This window comes from Scyliorhinus torazame, chromosome 11 (genome assembly GCF_047496885.1).
Source record: "Scyliorhinus torazame isolate Kashiwa2021f chromosome 11, sScyTor2.1, whole genome shotgun sequence".
NCBI lineage: Eukaryota > Metazoa > Chordata > Chondrichthyes > Carcharhiniformes > Scyliorhinidae > Scyliorhinus > Scyliorhinus torazame.
The window spans coordinates 182,299,114-182,320,347 of NC_092717.1; the positions used below are offsets into that span (position 1 = coordinate 182,299,114).

A 21,234-nucleotide genomic window follows, 5' to 3' on the forward strand; every position below is an offset into this window, starting at 1 on the left:
CCCGCCATGTCATTTATCCAGGTCTCCACCCCCGGGGGCTTGGCTTCTTTCCACATTAGCAATATCCTGTGCCGGGCTACTAGGGACGCAAAGGCCAAAACATCGGCCTCTCTCGCCTCCTGCACTCCCGGCTCTTGTGCAACCCCAAATATAGCCAACCCCCAGCTTGGTTCGACCCGGACCCCCACTACTTTTGAAAGCACCTTTGTCACCCCCATCCAAAACCCCCGTAGTGCCGGGCATGACCAAAACATATGGGTATGATTCGCTGGGCTTCTCGAGCACCTCGCACACCTATCCTCCACCCCAAAAAATTTACTGAGCCGTGCTCCAGTCATATGTGCCCTGTGTAATACCTTAAACTGAATCAGGCTTAGCCTGGCACACGAGGACGACGAGTTTACCCTGCTTAGGGCATCTGCCCACAGCCCCTCCTCGATCTCCTCCCCCAGCTCTTCTTCCCATTTCCCTTTTAGTTCATCTACCATAGTCTCCCCTTCGTCCCTCATTTCCCTATATATATCTGACACCTTACCATCCCCCACCCATGTCTTTGAGATCACTCTGTCCTGCACCTCTTGTGTCGGGAGCTGCGGAAATTCCCTCACCTGTTGCCTCGCAAAAGCCCTCAGTTGCATATACCTGAATGCATTCCCTTGGGGCAACCCATATTTCTCGGTCAGCGCTCCCAGACTCGCGAACTTCCCATCCACAAATAGATCTTTCAGTTGCGTTATTCCTGCTCTTTGCCACATTCCATATCCCCCATCCATTCCCCCCGGGGCAAACCTATGGTTGTTTCTTATCGGGGACCCCCCCAAGGCTCCAGTCTTTCCCCTATGCCGTCTCCACTGTCCCCAAATCTTCAGTGTAGCCACCACCACCGGGCTTGTGGTGTAGTTCCTCGGTGAGAACGGCAATGGGGCTGTCACCATAGCCTGTAGGCTAGTCCCCCTACAGGACGCCCTCTCTAATCTCTTCCACGCCGCTCCCTCCTCCTCTCCCATCCACTTACTCACCATTGAAATATTAGCGGCCCAATAATACTCACTTAGGCTCGGTAGTGCCAGCCCCCCCCCTATCCCTGCTACGCTGTAAGAATCCCTTCCTCACTCTCGGGGTCTTCCCAGCCCAGACAAAACCCATGATGCTCTTTTCAATCCTTTTAAAAAAAGCCTTCGTGATCACCACCGGGAGGCACTGAAACACAAAGAGGAATCTCGGGAGGACCACCATCTTAACCGCCTGCACCCTCCCTGCCATTGACAGGGATACCATATCCCATCTCTTGAAATCTTCCTCCATCTGTTCCACCAACCGCGTTAAATTTAACCTGTGCAATGTGCCCCAATTCTTAGCTATCTGGATCCCCAGGTAACGAAAGTCCCTTGTTACCTTCCTCAACGGTAGGTCCTCTATTTCTCTACTCTGCTCCCCTGGATGCACCACAAACAACTCACTTTTCCCCATGTTCAATTTATACCCTGAAAAATCCCCAAACTCCCCAAGTATCCGCATTATTTCTGGCATCCCCTCCGCCGGATCCGCCACGTATAGTAGCAAATCGTCCGCATACAAAGATACCCGGTGTTCTTCTCCCCCCCTAAGTACTCCCCTCCACTTCTTGGAACCCCTCAACGCTATCGCCAGGGGCTCAATCGCCAGTGCAAACAATAATGGGGACAGAGGGCATCCCTGCCTTGTCCCTCTATGGAGCCGAAAATATGCAGATCCCCGTCCATTCGTGACCACGCTCGCCACTGGGGCCCTATACAATAGCTGCACCCATCTAACATACCCCTCTCCAAAACCAAATCTCCTCAACACCTCCCACAAATAATCCCATTCCACTCTATCAAATGCTTTCTCGGCATCCATCGCCACTACTATCTCCGTTTCTCCCTCTGGTGGGGCCATCATCATTACCCCTAACAACCTCCGTATATTCGTGTTCAGCTGTCTCCCCTTCACAAACCCAGTTTGGTCCTCGTGGACCACCCCCGGGACACATTCCTCTATTCTCATTGCCATTACCTTGGCCAGGACCTTGGCATCTACATTTAGGAGGGAAATTGGTCTGTAGGACCCGCATTGAAGCGGGTCCTTTTCCTTCTTTAAGAGAAGCGATATCGTTGCTTCAGACATAGTCGGGGGCAGTTGTCGCCTTTCCTTTGCCTCATTAAAGGTCCTCGTCAGTACCGGGGCGAGCAAGTCCAAATATTTTCTATAGAATTCGACTGGGAATCCATCCGGTCCCGGGGCCTTTCCCGTCTGCATGCTCCTAATTCCTTTCACCACTTCTTCTACCTCGATCTGTGCTCCCAGTCCCACCCTTTCCTGCTCTTTCACCTTGGGAAATTCCAGCCGATCCAAGAAGCCCATCATTCTCTCCCTCCCCTCCGGGGGTTGAGCTTCATATAATTTTTTATAAAATGTCTTGAACACTCCATTCACTCTCTCCGCTCCCCGCTCCATCTCTCCTTCCTCGTCCCTCACTCCCCCTATTTCCCTCGCTGCTCCCCTTTTCCTCAATTGGTGTGCCAGCAACCTGCTCGCCTTCTCCCCATATTCGTACTGTACACCCTGTGCCTTCCTCCATTGTGCCTCTGCAGTGCCTGTAGTCAGCAAGTCAAATTCCACATGCAGCCTTTGCCTTTCCCTGTACAATCCCTCCTCCGGTGCTTCCGCATATTGTCTGTCCACCCTCAAAAGTTCTTGCAGCAACCGCTCCCGTTCCTTACTCTCCTGATTCCCTTTATGTGCCCTTATTGATATCAGCTCCCCCCTAACCACCGCCTTCAACGCCTCCCAGACCACTCCCACCTGGACCTCCCCATTATCATTGAGTTCCAAGTACTTTTCAATGCACTCCCTCACCCTTAGACACACCCCCTCATCCGCCATTAGTCCCATGTCCATTCTCCAGGGTGGGCGCCCTCCTGTTTCCTCCCCTATCTCCAAGTCCACCCAGTGTGGAGCGTGATCCGAAATGGCTATAGCCGTATACTCCGTTCCCCTCACCTTCGGGATCAATGCCCTACCCAGCACAAAAAAGTCTATGCGCGAGTAGACTTTATGGACATAGGAGAAAAACGAGAACTCCTTACTCCTAGGTCTACTAAATCTCCACAGGTCTACACCTCCCATCTGCTCCATAAAATCTTTAAGCACCTTGGCTGCTGCCGGCCTCCTTCCAGTCCTGGACTTCGACCTATCCAGCCCTGGTTCCAACACCGTATTAAAGTCTCCCCCCATTATCAGCTTTCCCGTCTCTAGGTCCGGAATGCGTCCTAGCATCCGCCTCATAAAATTGGCATCATCCCAGTTCGGGGCATATACGTTTACCAAAACCACCGTCTCTCCCTGTAGTTTGCCACTCACCATCACGTATCTGCCCCCGTTATCCGCCACTATAGTCTTTGCCTCGAACATTACCCGCTTCCCCACTAATATAGCCACCCCCCTGTTTTTCGCATCTAGCCCCGAATGGAACACCTGCCCCACCCATCCTTTGCGCAGCCTAACCTGGTCTATCAGTTTCAGGTGCGTTTCCTGTAACATAACCACATCTGCCTTAAGTTTCTTAAGGTGTGCGAGTACCCGTGCCCTCTTTATCGGCCCGTTCAGCCCTCTCACGTTCCACGTGATCAGCCGAGTTGGGGGGCTTCCTACCCCCCCCCCTTGTCGATTAGCCATCACCTTTTTCCAGCTCCTCACCCAGTTCCCACGCAGCTGTATCTCCCCCAGGCGGTGCCCCCCCGCCCATCCTCTCCCGTACCCGCTCCCCCCTCTCCCCAGCAGCAGCAACCCAGTAATTCTCCCCTCCCACCCCCCCCCGCTAGACCCCCCGCTAGCGTAATTACTCCCCCCATGTTGCTCCCAGAAGTCAGCAAGCTCTGGCTGACCTCGGCTTCCCCCCGTGACCACGGCTCGCACCGTGCGACGCCCCCTCCTTCCTGCTTCTCTATTCCCGCCATAATTATCATAGCGCGGGAACCAAGCCCGTGCTTCTCCCTTGGCCCCGCCCCCCATGGCCAACGCCCCATCTCCTCTCCCTCCCCACCTCACCCCATCACCACCTGTGGGAGAGAGAAAAGTTACCACACCGCAGGATTAGGACATAAAACCCCTCTTTGCCCCCCACATTCGCCCCACCACTTTGTTCAAACGTTCTTTTTAATAACCCACTCATTCCAGTTTTTCTTCCACAATAAAAGTCCACGCTTCATCCGCCGTCTCAAAGTAGTGGTGCCTCCCTCGATATGTGACCCACAGTCTTGCCGGTTGCAGCATTCCGAATTTTATCTTCTTTTTATGAAGCACCGCCTTGGCCCGATTAAAGCTCGCCCTCCTTCTCGCCACCTCCGCACTCCAGTCTTGATAAACGCGGATCACCGCGTTCTCCCATTTACTGCTCCGAGTTTTCTTCGCCCATCTAAGGACCATTTCTCTATCCTTAAAACGGAGGAATCTCACCACTATGGCTCTGGGAATTTCTCCTGCTCTCGGTCCTCGCGCCATAACTCGGTATGCTCCCTCCACCTCCAACGGACCCGCCGGGGCCTCCGCTCCCATTAACGAGTGCAGCATCGTGCTCACATATGCCCCGACGTCCGCTCCCTCCACACCTTCAGGAAGACCAAGAATCCTCAGGTTGTTCCTCCTTGCGTTGTTTTCCAGTGCCTCCAACCTTTCCACACATCGTTTCTGATGTGCCTCCTGCATCTCCGTCTTCACCACCAGGCCCTGTATATCGTCCTCATTCTCGGCTGCCTTCGCCTTCACGACCCGAAGCTCCCGCTCCTGGGTCTTTTGTTCCTCCTTTAGCCCTTCGATCGCCTGTAGTATCGGGGCCAACAGCTCTTTCTTCATTTCCTTTTTTATCTCTTCCACACAGCATTTCAACAACTCTTGTTGTTCAGGGCCCCATGTGAAACTGCCACCTTCCGACGCCATCTTGGTTTTTGCTTGCCTTCCTTGCCGCTGTTCCAAAGGATCCGCTGCAATCCGGCCACTTTCCTCTCCTTTTTCCATCCGTGTCCAGGGGGAATTCCCTTCTGGTTTACCGCACAGTGTTTTTAGCCGTTAAAATTGCCGTTGGGGCTCCTATCAAGAGCCCAAAAGTCCGTTCCACCGGGAGCTGCTGAAACGTGCGACTTAGCTGGTCATCGCCGCACCCGGAAGTCTCGAGATGTATTTCTGATAACAAACTGGTTAAAGGGATATGGGCAACAGGAGGGGAGGTGGATTTGTGACCAGGAAGAGATCAGCCATGATCTGTTTGAATGGTGGAGCAGGCTTGAAGGGCTTGAAAGGCTGAATTGCCTACTTGTGCCCCTAATTCCCATGTTCCTCCTGCTGGCTGTTGGAAGACCTGTAGTAAACCCCCAGCATTGTGATTGCATCCTTCCTATTCCTGAGCTCTACCCACATTCCCTCATGAGCCCTCCGAGGTGCCCTCCCTCAGTACAGCTGTAATATTCTCCCTAACCAGTGGTACAACTCCCCCACCCCTTTTGCACCCCCCTGCATCCTGCCTGAAGCATCTAATCCTGTAACGTTTAGCTGTCAATTCTGTCCCTCCCTCAACCAAGTCTCTGTAATAGGAACAACATCATAGTTCCAAGTACTAATCCAAGCTCTATGTTCATCTGCCTTACCTGTTATACTTCTTGCGTTGAAACAAATATACTTCAGACCACTAGTCCCGCTGTGTTCAGCAGCTTCTCCCTGCCTGCTCGTCTTCTCAGTCTTACAGGCCTTAGTCTCTAGCTCTCCCTCAGTTACTTCACTGGCTCACCTACTGCTCTGGTTCCCATCCCCCTGCCACACATGATCAAGCTCAACAGAGACCTTTATAAATGGCAGGTGGGACCTCCCCCATTTTTGACAGATTATTTTTTATCGCGGGAAGTGGTAGGGTGTGAATCACACAGGCCATTTGAAATTAGCACTGAGTTCAAATAGACACAATTCTCAATGTTCCAGGGGCCTTAACCTACAATATGGGAGTCACACATTTATGGAATAAATATAAACGTTTCTGAAGGGCAGATAGGATCTGTTTAAATGTCATGATCTGATGTTTTTTCAAATCTCCAGCCATTTATACAGAAAAAAATCAGGCTGAACCTGTTAGTTAGAGTTAAAGGTAAACCTTTTGTGGGACTACTTTGATTGACAGGCCATCTGGTGTATGTTGGGAAATACCATTACCATCTGTTCCTGCAGTGTCGATATAGTTCTTTGTTGACATTTCCAAGTAGCTGTTATTACAGCTAATGTCATTATGAATGCTTGGGTCGACTTTCAAAAGCTACAAAATCACTTTATCTCATTGGGGGAGGGGGATGGGTGCTGTGACAATTTAAAAAGGTTATTAAAGGATTATCTGCATTTGTGGTTACTCAATGGAAATTTGTGTTATAAAGTGTGATTACTTGCAGGGATTTAAAATCTTTGAAAAGATTTCATGAATGGGAGTTTGTTTTAGCATCAAGCATATGAGTAAGAGCTATATTACATTGTTGGAAGTTTATTCTTTTTCATCTCTACATGGCCCCTGAGGTCTTCCCAGAGTGGATACTGGATGACTGGCTATGGAGGTGACATGGGGATTTGAGGTGGCATTGGAGATGGCATAGCATTATGAAGTGACATGGGCTTGGAGGTGGGGAGGAAAGTCTGAAGGTGAGATATAGAGTGCTCAACAGCTTCTAGAACAACTGGGATATCTTCTTATTAGGCAGTCCCTCAGGATCGAAGATGACTAGCATCCACTTTGGTTGGATAGGTTCTCAGATGGCTGATAAGTTAATGTGCGATTTGCAGACTCGGAGGCACATGGTGCTTGAAGGATTAGATAGGTGGTTATTTGGAGGTTTTGTGCACTCCCTCTGGCACGCTGACTTCACCTCTGCCACTGAAGTCTCAATGTGCAGTGCATTCACAAATGGATGTTCTCCATTTTCCATTTTGGTCATCACAAGCCAGGGTCACTCATGATTCAGTGAATATGTTCAAGCTCTTCAGAGATGCTTTGGGGACATCCCGAATACATTTCCGCTGTCTTCCTGGGACTCTCCTACCACAACCAAGTTCAAAATGGAGGAATTGCTTCGAGAGTCTGGTGGCAAGCATATGAACAATGTGTCCTGCACAGTGGAGTTGGTTTAGAGTGGTTAGTACCTCAATGCTGATCCAAGTTGGCTTGGGAGAAGATTCTGCTGTTGAACAACCTTTTCTGCCTTCAGATCTGGAGGATCTTGCACGAAGGTACCACTGATGCTACTTCACCAGTGCTTTGAGATGCTGGCTGTAGGTCGTCCAAGTCTCCAAAGCATGGGCATATAGGGGCATGGGATCAGTACTGCCCAGTAAACCATGACCTTAGTCTCAGGTTTGAAATCTGGTCCTCAAATATCCTTCAGTCAGCCGAAGGCTGAGCTGGCACATTGGAGGCAATGATGAGTTTTGTTGTCTATCTCTGCCTTTGTCAAGAGGAGGCTCCCAAGATACAGAAAATTCTCTCACTTTCCAGGATCTCACCATTGACCTAAATCAACAGGAGGAGGTGTTTTGCTGTGGGAGCTGGTTGGAAGACCACCTTAGTTTTCTGGGTGTTTAGTGAAAGGCGCATTTTCTCATATGCTTCAGAGGAGGAATCAACAATGACTTAGAGCTCCATTTCTATGTGAGCACACACAATGGCATGTGCATACTGCAGCTCAATGACTGCGATTGGGGTTATTTTGGTTTTGAATTGAAGGCAGCGTAGGTTGAAAAGTTTCCTTTCTGTTCTGTAGATTATCTCCACATCTCTCAATAATTTTCTGAAGGTGAGGTGCAGTACTACAATGAGGAAAATGAAGGAGTGACACAGCCTTTTTTGACAGCAGTTTTCACTGAGATACGGGGCTGGATTCTCCGTCGTCGGGGTGTTCCATTTTGCTGGCAGCCAAGGGGCTGCCCCTCAATGGGAAACCTCATTGACCAGCCGGCGAAACGCAGCATCCCACCGGGCCTGCTGAAACAGAAATCTGGTGTGGCGGGACGGAGAACCCTGCCCAGGGTCTGTGGTAGTTCCACTGATGACTGGTTGGCAGTTAAGTGTCAGTCACTTAACTCTACCTTGATCTAAAAGCAGGTGGGGGAGGGGAGTCAATTCAGGACAGTTTAAAAAGAGAAACTTGTAAACTCACTCCCAGTGAGTTCTCCCAGTGAGCCAGAGAAGACACAGCCAGAGTGAGACAGAAACAAGAGTGAGTTTGGGAATTTAAATCTAGGTGGGAATTGAATTAAATCAGTAAGGCAGCTCCTTTTAAATTTCAGGAGTTTAAATTAATTTAAATTAAGCTAGTATTGTGCAGTGTGGGTTAACAAGGGCTGCCCCACCCACTCACATAACTGGTTGGCAGTTAAGTATCAGTCACTTAAATCTACCTTGATCTAAAAGCAGGTGGGGGAGGGGAGTCAATTCAGGACAGTTTAAAAAGAGCAACTTTTAAACTCACTCCCAGTGAGTTCTCCCAGTGAGCCAGAGAAGACACAGCCAGAGTGAGGCAGAACCAAGAGTGAGTTTGGGAATTTGAATCTAGGTGGGAATTCAAAGCTGGGTGGGGAGGAAGTGCTTATATATCCTGGGTAAGTGACTGGTAAGTAGTTTTTCTGTTTTCTTTTTCTTTTCATTGGTATATTTATTAATTTATTTCTTTGTTGTTTATTTATTTATTTAATTTGGGGGGGGGAAATTGTAATTGTTGAAGTTAACCAAAGGTTTAAGACATGGCAGGAGATCTCAGACCCATGTCATGCTCCTCCTGTGCGACGTTGGAGCTCAGGGACACATCCACTGTCCCTGGTCCTTCACGTACAAGAAGTGTGTCCAGTTGCAGCTCCTGTTAGACCGCTTGACGGCTCAGGAGCTGCGGATGGACTCACTTTGGAGCATCCGCGATGCTGAGGACATCGTGGATGGCATGTTTAGCGAGTTGGTCACACCCCAGGTGAAAGGTACTGAGGGAGATAGAAAATGGGTGCCCAAAAGACAGAGCAAGAGTAGGAAGGCACTGCAGGTGTCCTCTGCGGTCATCTCCCTGCAAAACAGATACACCGCTTTGGATACTATTGAGGGAGATGGCTCACCAGGGAAAGACAGCAACAGCCAGGTTCATGGCACCGTGGCTGGCTCTGCTGCGCAGCTGGGCAGGAAGAAGAATGGCAGGGCTATATTGATAGGGGACTCAATTGTAAGGGGAATAGACAGGCGGTTCTGCGGACGCAATCGAGACTCCAGGATGGTATGTTGCCTCCCTGGTGCAAGGGTCAAGGATGTCTCGGAGCGGCTGCAGGACATTCTGGGGGGAGAGGGTGAACAGCCAGCTGTCGTGGTGCACAAAGGCACCAACGATATAGGTAAAAAACGGGATGAGGTCCCGCAAGCTGAATTTAGGGAGATGGGAGTTAGACTAAAAAGTATGACCTCAAAGGTAGTAATCTCTGGATTGCTACCAGTGCCACGGGCTAGTCAGAGTAGGAATGTCAGGATAGAGAGGATGAATGCGAGGCTCGAGAGATGGTGCAAGAGGGAGGGATTCAAATTCCTGGGACATTGGAACCGGTTCTGGGGGAGGTGGGACCAGTACAAACCGGACAGTCTGCACCTGGGCAGGACTGGAACCGATGTCCTAGGGGGGGGTGTTTGCTAGAGCTGTTGGGGAGAGTTTAAACTAATGTGGCAGGGGGATGGGAACCGATGCAGGTAGTTGGAAGGTAGTAAAACAGGGACAGAAACAAAAGGCAGTAAGGGTGAAAGTGTAAGGCAGAGAAGCCATAGGCAAAAATCAAAAAGGGCGACAGTACAAGGTACAGTGACTTAGGGGAGCTCAGTGAATAGGACCAGGAATACTAAAAGGAATAAAACGGGAAGTGAAAACATTAATGGTAAGCGACGCGGCAGGTTGTTACATGAAGAAATGGGTTCAACGACAAGGAAAATTAGGAGAAAGGTTAAGAGGAAATATAACTTAGGAGAGGTTACTGATCGAGGTGTTAAGATTCAGAACAGAGGTAAAAAAGCCAACATAAGTGTACTTTACCTGAATGCTCGTAGTATTCGGAATAAGGTAAATAAGTTGATGGCGCAAATCATCGTGAATGACTATGATTTAGTGGCCATTACTGAAACATGGTTAAAGGATGGTCACGACTGGGAGTTAAATATCCAAGGGTATCAAACTATTCGGAAGGACAGAGTGGATGGTAAGGGAGGTGGTGTAGCTCTGTTATTTAAGGATGACATCCGGGCAACAGTAAGGGATGACATCGGTGCTATGGAGGATAAGGTTGAATCCATTTGGGTGGAAATCAGGAATAGTAAGGCGAAAAAGTCACTGATAGGAGTAACCTATAGGCCATCAAATAGTAACATTATGGTGGGGCAGGCAATAAACAAAGAAATAACAGATGCATGTAGAAATGGTACAGCAGTTATCATGGGGGATTTTAATCTACATGTCAATTGGTTTAACCAGGTCGGTCAAGGCAGCCTTGAGGAGGAGTTTATAGAATGTATCCGCGATAGTTTCCTAGAACAGTATGTAATGGAACCTACGAGGGAACAAGCGATCCTAGATCTGGTCCTGTGTAATGAGACAGCATTGATTCAGGATCTCATAGTTATGGATCCTGTCGGAAGGAGCGATCACAATATGGTGGAATTTAAAATACAGATGGAGGGTGAGAAGGTAAAATCAAGCACTAGTGTTTTGTGCTTAAACAAGGGAGATTACAATGGGATGAGAGAAGAACTAGCTAAGGTAGACTGGTAGCAAGGACTTTATGGTGAAACAGTTGAGGAACAGTGGAGAACCTTCCAAGTGATTTTTCACAGTGCTCAGCAAAGGTTTATACCAACAAAAAGGAAGGACGGTAAAAAGAGGGAAAATCGACCGTGGATATCTAAGGAAATAAGGGAGAGTATCAAATTGAAGGAAAAAACATACAAAGTAGCAAAGATCAGTGGGAGACTAGAGGACTGGGAAATCTTTAGGGGGCAACAGAAAGCTACTAAAAAAGCTATAAAGAAGAGTAAGATAGATTATGAGAGTAAACTTGCTCAGAATATAAAAACAGATAGTAAAAGTTTCTACAAATACATAAAACAAAAAAGAGTGGCTAAGGTAAATATTGGTCCTTTAGAGGATGAGAAGGGAGATTTAATAATGGGAGATGAGGAAATGGCTGAGGAACTGAACAGGTTTTTTGGGTCGGTCTTCACAGTGGAAGACACAAATAACATGCCAGTGACTGATGGAAATGAGGCTATGACAGGTGAGGACCTTGAGAGGATTGTTATCACCAAGGAGGTAGTGATGGGCAAGCTAATGGGGCTAAAGGTAGACAAGTCTCCTGGACCTGATGGAATGCATCCCAGAGTGCTAAAAGAGATGGCTAGGGAAATTGCAAATGCACTAGTGATAATTTACCAAAATTCACTAGACGCTGGGGTGGTCCCGGCAGATTGGAAATTAGAAAACGCGACACCACTGTTTAAAAAAGGAGGTAGGCAGAAAGCGGGTAATTATAGGCCAGCGAGCTTAACTTCGGTAGTAGGGAAGATGCTGGAATCTATCATCAAGGAAGAAATAGCGAGGCATCTGGATGGGAATTGTCCCATTGAGCAGATGCAGCATGGGTTGATAAAGGGCAGGTCGTGCCTAACTAATTTAGTAGAATTTTCTGAGGACATTAACAGTGCGGTAGAAAACGGGGAGCCAATGGATGTGGTATATCTGGATTTCCAGAAAGCCTTTGACAAGGTGCCACACAAAAGGTTGCTGCATAAGATAAAGATGCACGGCATTAAGGGGAAAGTAGTAGCATAGATAGAGGTTTGGTTAATTAATAGAAAGCAAAGAGTGGGGATTAATGGGTGTTTCTCTGGTTGGCAATCAGTAGCTAGTGGTGTCCCTCAGGGATCAGTGTTGGGCCCACAACTGTTCACAATTTACATAGATGATTTGGAGTTGGGGACCAAGGGCAATGTGTCCAAGTTTGCAGACGACACTAAGATAAGTGGTAAAGCAAAAAGTGCAGAGGATACTGGAAGTCTGCAGAGGGATTTGGATAGGCTAAGTGAATGGTCTAGGGTCTGGCAGATGGAATACAATGTTGACAAATGTGAGGTTATCCATTTTGGTAGGAATAACAGCAAAAGGGATTATTATTTAAACGATAAAATATTAAAACATGCTTCTGTGCAGAGAGACCTGGGTGTGCTAGTGCATGAGTCGCAAATAGTTGGTTTACAGGTGCAACAGGTGATTAAGAAGGCAAATGGAATTTTGTCCTTCATTGCTAGAGGGATGGAGTTTAAGACTAGGGAGGTTCTGCTGCAATTGTATAAGGTGTTAGTGAGGCCACACCTGGAGTATTGTGTTCAGTTTTGGTCTCCTTACTTGAGAAAGGACGTACTGGCACTGGAGGGTGTGCAGAGGAGATTCACTAGGTTAATCCCAGAGCTGAAGGGGTTGGATTACGAGGAGAGGTTGAGTAGACTGGGACTGTACTCGTTGGAATTTAGAAGGATGAGGGGGGATCTTATAGAAACATATAAGGTTATGAAGGGAATAGATAGGATAGATGCGGGCAGGTTGTTTCCACTGGCGGGTGAAAGCAGAACTAGGGGGCATAGCCTCAAAATCAGGGGAAGTAGATTTAGGACTGAGTTTAGGAGGAACTTCTTCACCCAAAGGGTTGTGAATCTATGGAATTCCTTGCCCAGTGAAGCAGTAGAGGCTCCTTCATTAAATGTTTTTAAGATAAAGATAGTTTGTTGAAGAATAAAGGTATTAAGGGTTATGGTGTTCGGGCCGGAAAGTGGAGCTGAGTCCACAAAAGATCAGCCATGATCGCATTGAATGGTGGAGCAGGCTCGAGGGGCCAGATGGCCTACTCCTGCTCCTAGTTCTTATGTTCTTATGAAGATACGACATATCCAAGTTTGCCAATGGCTCAAAGATAGACGGTATTGTAAGACGTGTAGATGAAAGCATAAAATTACAGAACAATTGATAGATAAAGTGAATGGATTCATGTGAAGTCATCCACCTTTGACCTAAAAATGAGAAAAATAATGTACTTTCTAAATGGTACAAATTTGGAAACAGTGGATGTCCAAAGAGATGTGGAGGTCTATGTACACAAATCATTAAAATGTCATGAACAGATATAGACAATAATCTAAAATGGGTGACCTATAAAGGTCTTCAAAATTATGAAATGTTTTGATTGAGTGGATGCATAGAGAATATTTCCTTGTGTGGGGGACAGCTTAATAATGGCCATCCTACATTTCCCTTAGTGCCACAACCCTCCCTATTGGGGAGATTCCTATTACTGATGGGTCAGTGGGGGGAACATTTCAAATATTTATGGGTACCTTGGGGGCGATTGTCAGAGATGGAACCCAAATGTTTGCGCCGTCGTGAACGCCGTCGCGTTTCACGACGGCGCGAAACAGGCAAGCGGACGACCGATTCTGGCAGCACGGCGCTGGAGCGGTTCACACCGCTCCAGCCTCCTTTCCCGGTGCCAAATAGGCGCAGCGCTAACCTGTGCATGTGCAGGGGACTTCTTCAGGGCGCCGGCCCCGACTCAACATGGCGTCGGTGTTCAGGGGCCGGCCGCGCAAGAAAGTAGGCCCGGGGGGGGTGGGCCCTGATTGCGGGCCAGACCCTATCGGAAGCCCTCCCCGGGGACAGAGCCCCCCCCCCCCCCCCACACACAGGCCACCCCCCCCGACCGTTCGGGCAGAGTTCCCGTCGGCGGCGAACGGCGCCGGTGGGACTCTGTCGTATCCACGTGACCGCTCGGCCCATCCGGGCCGGAGAATCAGAGGCCCCGCCGATTCCAGCAGCCCGCAGCTAGCGCTGCGCCAAACGATGGCGCTGATTCTCCGCACCTCGATAACGAGACTTGAAGGGCTTCAGGTTCATAAGGAGGAGGTGTTAGCAATTCTGGAAAGTGTGAAAATAGATAAGTCCCCTGGGCCAGATAGGATTTATCCTAGGATTCTCTGGGAAGCTAGAGAAGCTAGGAGGAGATTGCTGAGCCTTTGGCTTTGATCTTTAAGTCATCTTTGTCTACAGGAATAGTGCCAGAAGACTGGAGGATAGCAAATGTTGTCCCCTTGTTCAAGAAGGGGAGTAGAGACAACCCCAGTAACTATAGACCAGTGAGCCTTACTTCTGTTGTGGGCAAAATCTTGGAAAGGTTTATAAGAGATAGGATGTATAATCATCTGGAAAGGAATAATTTGATTAGACATAGTCAACACGGTTTTGTGAAGGGTAGGTCGTGCCTCACAAACCTTATTGAGTTTGTTGAGAAGGTGACCAAACAGGTGGATGAGGGTAAAGCAGTTGATGTGGTGTATATGGATTTCAGTAAAGCATTTGATAAGGTTCCCCATGGTAGGCTACTACAGAAAATATGGAGGCATGGGATTCAGGGTGATTTAGCAGTTTGGATCAGAAATTGGCCAGCTGGAAGAAGACAAAGGGTGGTGGTTGATGGGAAATGTTCAGACTGGAGTCTAGTTAGTAGTGGTGTACCACAAGGATCTGTTTTGGGGCCACTGCTGTTTGTCATTTTTATAAATGACCTGGAGGAGGGCGTAGAAGGATGGGGAGTAAATTTGCAGATGACTAAAGTCGGTGGAGTTGTGGACAGTGCGGAAGGATGTTACAAGTTACAGAGGGACATAGATAAGCTGCAGAGCTGGGCTGAGAGGTGGCAAATGGAGTTTAATGCAGAAAAGTGTGAGGTGATTCATTTTGAAAGGAATAACAGGAAGACAGAGTACTGGGCTAATGGTAAGATTCTTGGTAGTGTGGATGAGCAGAGAGATTTCGGTGTCCATGTACATAGATCCCTGAAAGTTGCCACCCAGGTTGAGAGGGTTGTTAAGAAGGCATACGGTGTGTTAGCTTTTATTGGTAGAGGGATTGAGTTTCAGAGCCATGAGATCATGTTGCAGCTGTACAAAACTCTGGTGCGGCCGCATTTGGAGTATTGCGTGCAATTCTGGTCGCCGCATTATAGGAAGGATGTGGAAGCATTGGAAAGGGTGCAGAGGAGATTTTCAAGAATGTTGCCTGGTATGGAGGGAAGATCGTATGAGGAAAGGCTGAGGGACTTGAGGCTGTTTTCATTAGAGAGAAGAAGGTTAAGAGTGACTTAATTGAGGCATACAAGATGATCAGAGGATTGGATAGGGTGGACAGTGAGAGCCTTTTTCCTCGGATGGTGATGTCTAGCATGAGGGGACACAGCTTTAAATTGAGGGGAGATAGATATAAGACAGATGTCAGAGGTAGGTTCTTTACTCAGAGAGTAGTAAGGGTGTGGAATGCCCTGCCTGCAACAGTAGTGGACTCGCCAACACTAAGGGCATTCAAATGGTCATTGGATAGACATATGGACAATAAGGTTTCACAGGTCGGCGCAACATCGAGGGCCGAAGGGCCTGTACTGCGCTGTAATGTTCTATGTTCTATGGTGGCCCGGCGCGGGGCTCGGAGAATCCCCCCCATTGTGTCAATGGAAGCTGTCTCGTGGGGGCCAGGTGAGGGAGATGTGAGAAGGGGGCGCTGGGACCTATTTTGGACGAAGAAGTGTGGGGTGAGGCCCTTCATAGGGTGAACTCCACTTCCTCCTGTGTGTGGCTCAGCCTGATTCAGCTTCAGGTGGTACATAGGCCTAACTAAAGCTAGGATGAGTGGGCTCTTCGCGGGAGTGGAAGACAAGTAAGAACGGTGCTCTCGTGGCCGGCTAACCACACGCACATGTTCTGGCCGTGTCCAAGGATGATAAGCTTTTGGGTTTCCTTCTTTTGCACCATGTCAGCAATTCTTAACATTTGTCAGTGTTGCACATTCTCCCCATGTTTGCTTGGGTCTGACCCCCATAACCCAAAGGTTTGCAGGGTAGGTGAATTGGCCATGTTAAATTGCCCCTTAATTGGAAAAAAAAGAATTGGTACTCTAAATTTATTTTCTGAAAACATCAAATCTTTACATTGATCTCCTGTCTTGTCCATTGGTGGCCAATTTCGGGGTATTGGACTCTCTGGGGTTGTGGACAGGGGTTCTTGCCTTTGCCTCATTGATAGCCCAGAGGCGAGTCTGCTGGGATGGAGATCTCCTGCTCCGGCCAGTGCCCCAGCCTGGTTGGGTGACCTCATTGAATTTTTATATCTGGAAAAGGTCAAGTAGACTGATTAGGGGGTCAGTGGTCGGGTTATGCCTGAGGTGGCGGCAGTCATTCATTTCCAACTTTAAAGAATTAGTCACCATCAGCTGTTAAGGGGGGGGGATGAGTTATTATGATTGGGGGTGGGTTATTCTGGTCTTTCTTTGTGTAGGATTTATATGTTCAATTAGGTGCTTTATTCTTTTTTCTTTCCCTTTGTACAATATTGTACTATTTGATATTCGGTTTCTGGGCTGTTTGATGTTAACGTTGTGTTTGTTATAAATGAAAAATTTTCAATAAAAATATATATTTTTTAATTAGTGGCCAACAATAGAAGATAGTCACCAGGAAATCCAAAAGGGAATGTATAAACGGCTTTGACCAAAGAGTGGTAGGGATGTGGAATTCGCTAACAAAGAGGGTGATAAGTGCCTAAAGGAGAAGTGAATAGAGGGTTATGATTGTAGATTGAAGGGGCAGCACGTTGCTAGCACTGCTGCCTCATGTTGCCCAGGTCCCCGGTTCGATCATGGCTCTGGGTCACTATCCTTGTGGAGTTGTCACTGTCCTTGTGGAGTTTGAACATTCTCCCTGTGTTTGCATGGGTAGGTGGATTGGCCAGGCTAAATTGCCCCTTAATTGGAAAAATGAATTGGGTACTCTAAATTTAATTTTTTAAAAAAATGATTGTAGATTGAAATAAGGAAAGATGATAAGAGGCTTGAGTGTAGCATGAACACCAGCATGGTCTGGTTGGGCCAAATGGCTGATTCTGTGCCATATATCCTATCCTATGTACATTAAGCAACAACCCTGGTTAGACCACAACTGGAGTACTATAAGCAATTCCAGGCACTAGACTTACATAGAATCATAGAATCCCTACAGCGCAGAAGGAGGGCATTTTGTCCATCGAGGCTGCACTGACCCTCTGAAAGAATATTCCTAACCTAGACCCACTCACCCACACCAGCGTCACAATCGTATCTAACCGTTGGACACTATGGGGCAATTTAGCATGGCCAATCCACCTAACGTGCACATTTTGGAACTGTGGGAGAAACTTGAGCACTAGGAGGGAACCCATGAGGTGATCATGCAAACTCCACACAGTCACCGAAGGTAGAAATTGAACTGGGTCCCTGGTACTGAGGCAGCAGTGCTAACCGCTGCACCACCTTTGAGAAAGATAAACTTGCCTTAGAAGGATTGCAGCAAATATTTACCAGAATAATAACTGGAGTACAAGGATTCCGTGCCAAGGGTGTCATGGTGTCACAGTGGTTAGCACTGTTGCCTCACAGCGCCAGGGACCAGTGTTCAATTCTGACCTTGGGTGACTGTGTGGAGTTTGGACGTTCTCCCCGTGTCTGCGTGGGTTTCCTCCGGGTGTTCCAGTTTCCTCCCACAGTCCAAAGATGAGCAAATGAGGTGGATTTGCCTTGATACAATTGTCCTTTAGTGTCCAAAGGTTTGATAGGGTTACAGGGATAGGGCGGGGGAATGGGCCTAGATAGGGTGCTCTTTCAGAGGGTCAGTGTGGACTTGATAGGTCGAATGGCCTCCTTCTGCACTGCAGGGATTCTATGATTCTATGATTGAATTGCAAGGAGAGGTTGCACAGACTTCTGTAGTTCCTGAAATTTAGATGGTTAAGGGGTGACTTGATCAAAGTTATCAAGCTATTAAATGGAATACATAGAGAGGAACTATTTCTGCTACTTGCAGAGTCTTGGATTAAGGGGGCATAGCCAACAATATGAGCGAGAACTTTTAGGACATGCGTCAGGTGACATGTTTGGAGCTTTGTTCTAGATGATCAATCAATTGTTAATTTTAACTCTGAGATTGTTCAATTTTTGATAAGTAATGATATGGGACAAAGCACGGTATATGGAGTTAGATTACTTATCAGTCATGATTTCACGGAATGGCAGGACTGATTCAAGGACAAAATGGCCATCTTCTGTTTGTGTGTTCAGACACAGCAGAAGAGAGGAAGGTGGGACAGTAATTGAAGAAAGAATCAGCCAGGCATCACCAAACCAGCTGTTTTATGTCTTTAGAAATGTTGTGGAAGGTTAATGAGGTACAACACGCTCAACAAAGTGGAACTCCATCAAGATTGCATCTCGATCTATGTTGAGCTACTTGTTACTCCACATATGCTGCAGCGAACAAGATAACGCGGAACTGAGCCATCTGGTTTCGAAGAAGCAGGAACCATTTAACAGGTTCTAATAATATGAAGAGAATTATTTTTTTACCCAGGCAATTTTTTTCTGATTGTGTTCAGATCCCAAGGGACAGCAGGTTTAAAAAATGAGGGCATGAGGGGTAAAAAAGTGAACATCTGTTACCCTGAGTGTAATCTTGTTGCGAAGCAAGTTACCATTGAAGAGGACAGTGAAGCTGATCAGCACAACAAATTAATTGGGGTATTGCAGGAAGGATGGAATGATAAAATGTAGCTCGATGGGGCTGAATTCTTTAAAAAAAAGGATTCAATGTTAAATGTTATGGATGGTGGAGGCGATGAGGCCAGAGAGAACCAATGGAATAGTGTGACCAAATTTCACTAAACCTACAATCATGCAAAAAGGGTGAGAAAAATCTCTCAGGTCCATTAAACCTGCCACATCTGATCACATAGATTGTCTCAATCCTCTAACCACGCTGCTTTCCAAGAGAGGGAAAACAATGGGGGGAAATTCTACACTACATCTGTTTCTTTATCCAGCACCATAATATTTCCTGGACATTTCAATGACACTGCACTTCTCATCAAATCATATTTATCACACATCAGTCTATTCCTTGGAATGATCTAATTCGGCCTTTGACCTGTTGAAATGCTTTGATTTGCTAACCAATTCCTGCACACATTTTCGTACCTCCTGTTAATTTAAGACTGGATCTGTTGAAACCCTCCTCGAGATATCATTGGGAATGATGAGCAGCCAAAACATAGTCCTGTCAAACCTCATTCTAACCAAAACCTAGTCATATTTCCTCATGTTCAGAATATTTCACTGCTTCCATGATTTTATATAGCTACAAATTCAGCAGAACAACTGTCCTGCAAGCCCAACAGATTTCAATGTAGCTTGCTAATAATAGCTACCTACAAATCTTTTATTGAACACTTTTTGGACATCAGATCTTGCCTCATCAACCAGTCTACACCCAACCACCAATTTCTCAAGGTAGCACAATCTGGTTAATGAATCCGGGCCACGTTCCTAGCTAACTCAGGATCTTGCCCTCATGTCCATCCTTGGCCTGTTACAATGTTCCAGTGAAACTCGGCGTAGGTCGGGGGAGCAGCATCTCATCTTCCGGTGGGGCACGTTGCAGTCCTCGGGACCCAACGTTGAGTTCGGCAATTTTAGATATTGACCTTTCTCCCCAATCTTAAATCTCCGTTTTGTCTCTTTTTTTAATATTCTAGACATGTATTGGCCCAATGCAAAACACTCCCTCCCTCTCACACCAGACCAGCTGTCATTTATTCTTAAATTTGCTACTTTTTATTGCAGGTTTTACATTCATCCTCCTTTCAGCCCTGATGAAAGGTCGGTGATAGATGCTGGCAAGATCTGCTGAGACTTTCCAACGTCCTCTGTTCTTGTTCCTAGTAACAATGCTGGGTTTCCCGAAACACCACTGAACACTGAGGATTATATATCACATACAGTACGATGCCACAGCCAGTAACTTCTATACAAATAATGTCAGGCTCACAATCTACCTGTGTCATTCTTCAGATATCAACAAATGGTAAAATGTTTTTAAATACACATTTTCTTGAACATTTTGGTTTTTCAGGGTGGGGAGAGTTGGCATTGTCCTCATCAATATGACAGGTGCCCACATCAGGGCTGTCAGCACCAAGTATTGCCAAGGTGGGTACGACACAGACAAAATTCATGATTAAACCCCCCCCCCCCCCCCCGAGCAAAACATGCCTCAGTCAGGTTCAGCTCGGCTTAGACATAGAGTAAAACTGCCTCTATGCTGTCCCATCAAATACTCCCAGGACAGGTACAGCACGGATCAGAAACCAAATCCATAAGCATTTTCTTTGCCTTTCTCCTGTTTAGTGATTCCCGTCCAACACACACCATTTGCCATCAGAATGAATTCATCCACCCTTTTAGCGGGTTAATGCCAATACAAAGCTATAAACTGCCTGTAGATTACTCCCAACTGTAAAGATGCTTTGAGAATTGGACAAATAGCGGAAGTGTAGCTAGTTATTTATTTTGGAGAGAGGGAACTTAGAAGATGTGGAATAGGAAGGTTGCCTATGAAGGAATAATCATACCTGGAGTCTGCATGGAGTGATGCTGAGGACACATGCTCCATATTTTCTTCTATTCTTAGATAACCAGTGATGCCCAAATCATTTCAAACTGATCCAAATGTAAAGCACATATGAAGAGTTGGGGAGAGAAGGAACTGCAGGTCAATTGTGCGATGTTTTAGAAGGGGCTAAGTTAATGCTTACGAATCTTGCTATTTATATCTTAGCCTATGACAAAGATTTTAGAGGAGACATATCCTCCTCTCAATTTGCTGATGGCTACACCAATTCAATAAATTTTGAGCATAACACACTCAAGTGATATGGCATCATAGTGATCTGGATTTCAAAAGAAGTGAACCAGTGATCAGTAACTGGATCCACCTGAGTCAAGGAATGAGGAATGTGACACTGTCTCTCATTGCCTCTTCCATCCTAACCAGTGGGTATAAAATGCAGGGAGTAGTGTGTGCAAAACCTACATCAATCCATTAAAAAAAAAATTTGAGTACTCAATTCATTTTTTCCCAATTAAGGGGCAATTTAGTGTGGCCAATGCACCTACCCTGCACATCTTTAAGTTGTGGGGGCGAAACCCTCGCAAACACAGGGAGAATGTGCAAACTCCACACAGACAGTGACCCAGAGCCGGGATCAAACCTTGGGCCTCG

General features: G+C 47.0%; 1 protein-coding gene across 3 annotated transcripts in view; it reads right to left on the reverse strand.

Annotated features, from left to right (window-relative positions):
• Nucleotides 1–21,234, reverse strand: part of LOC140385694 (uncharacterized) — a 135,275-nt gene that overhangs the window by 88,201 nt on the left and 25,840 nt on the right. The window lies entirely within an intron of this gene.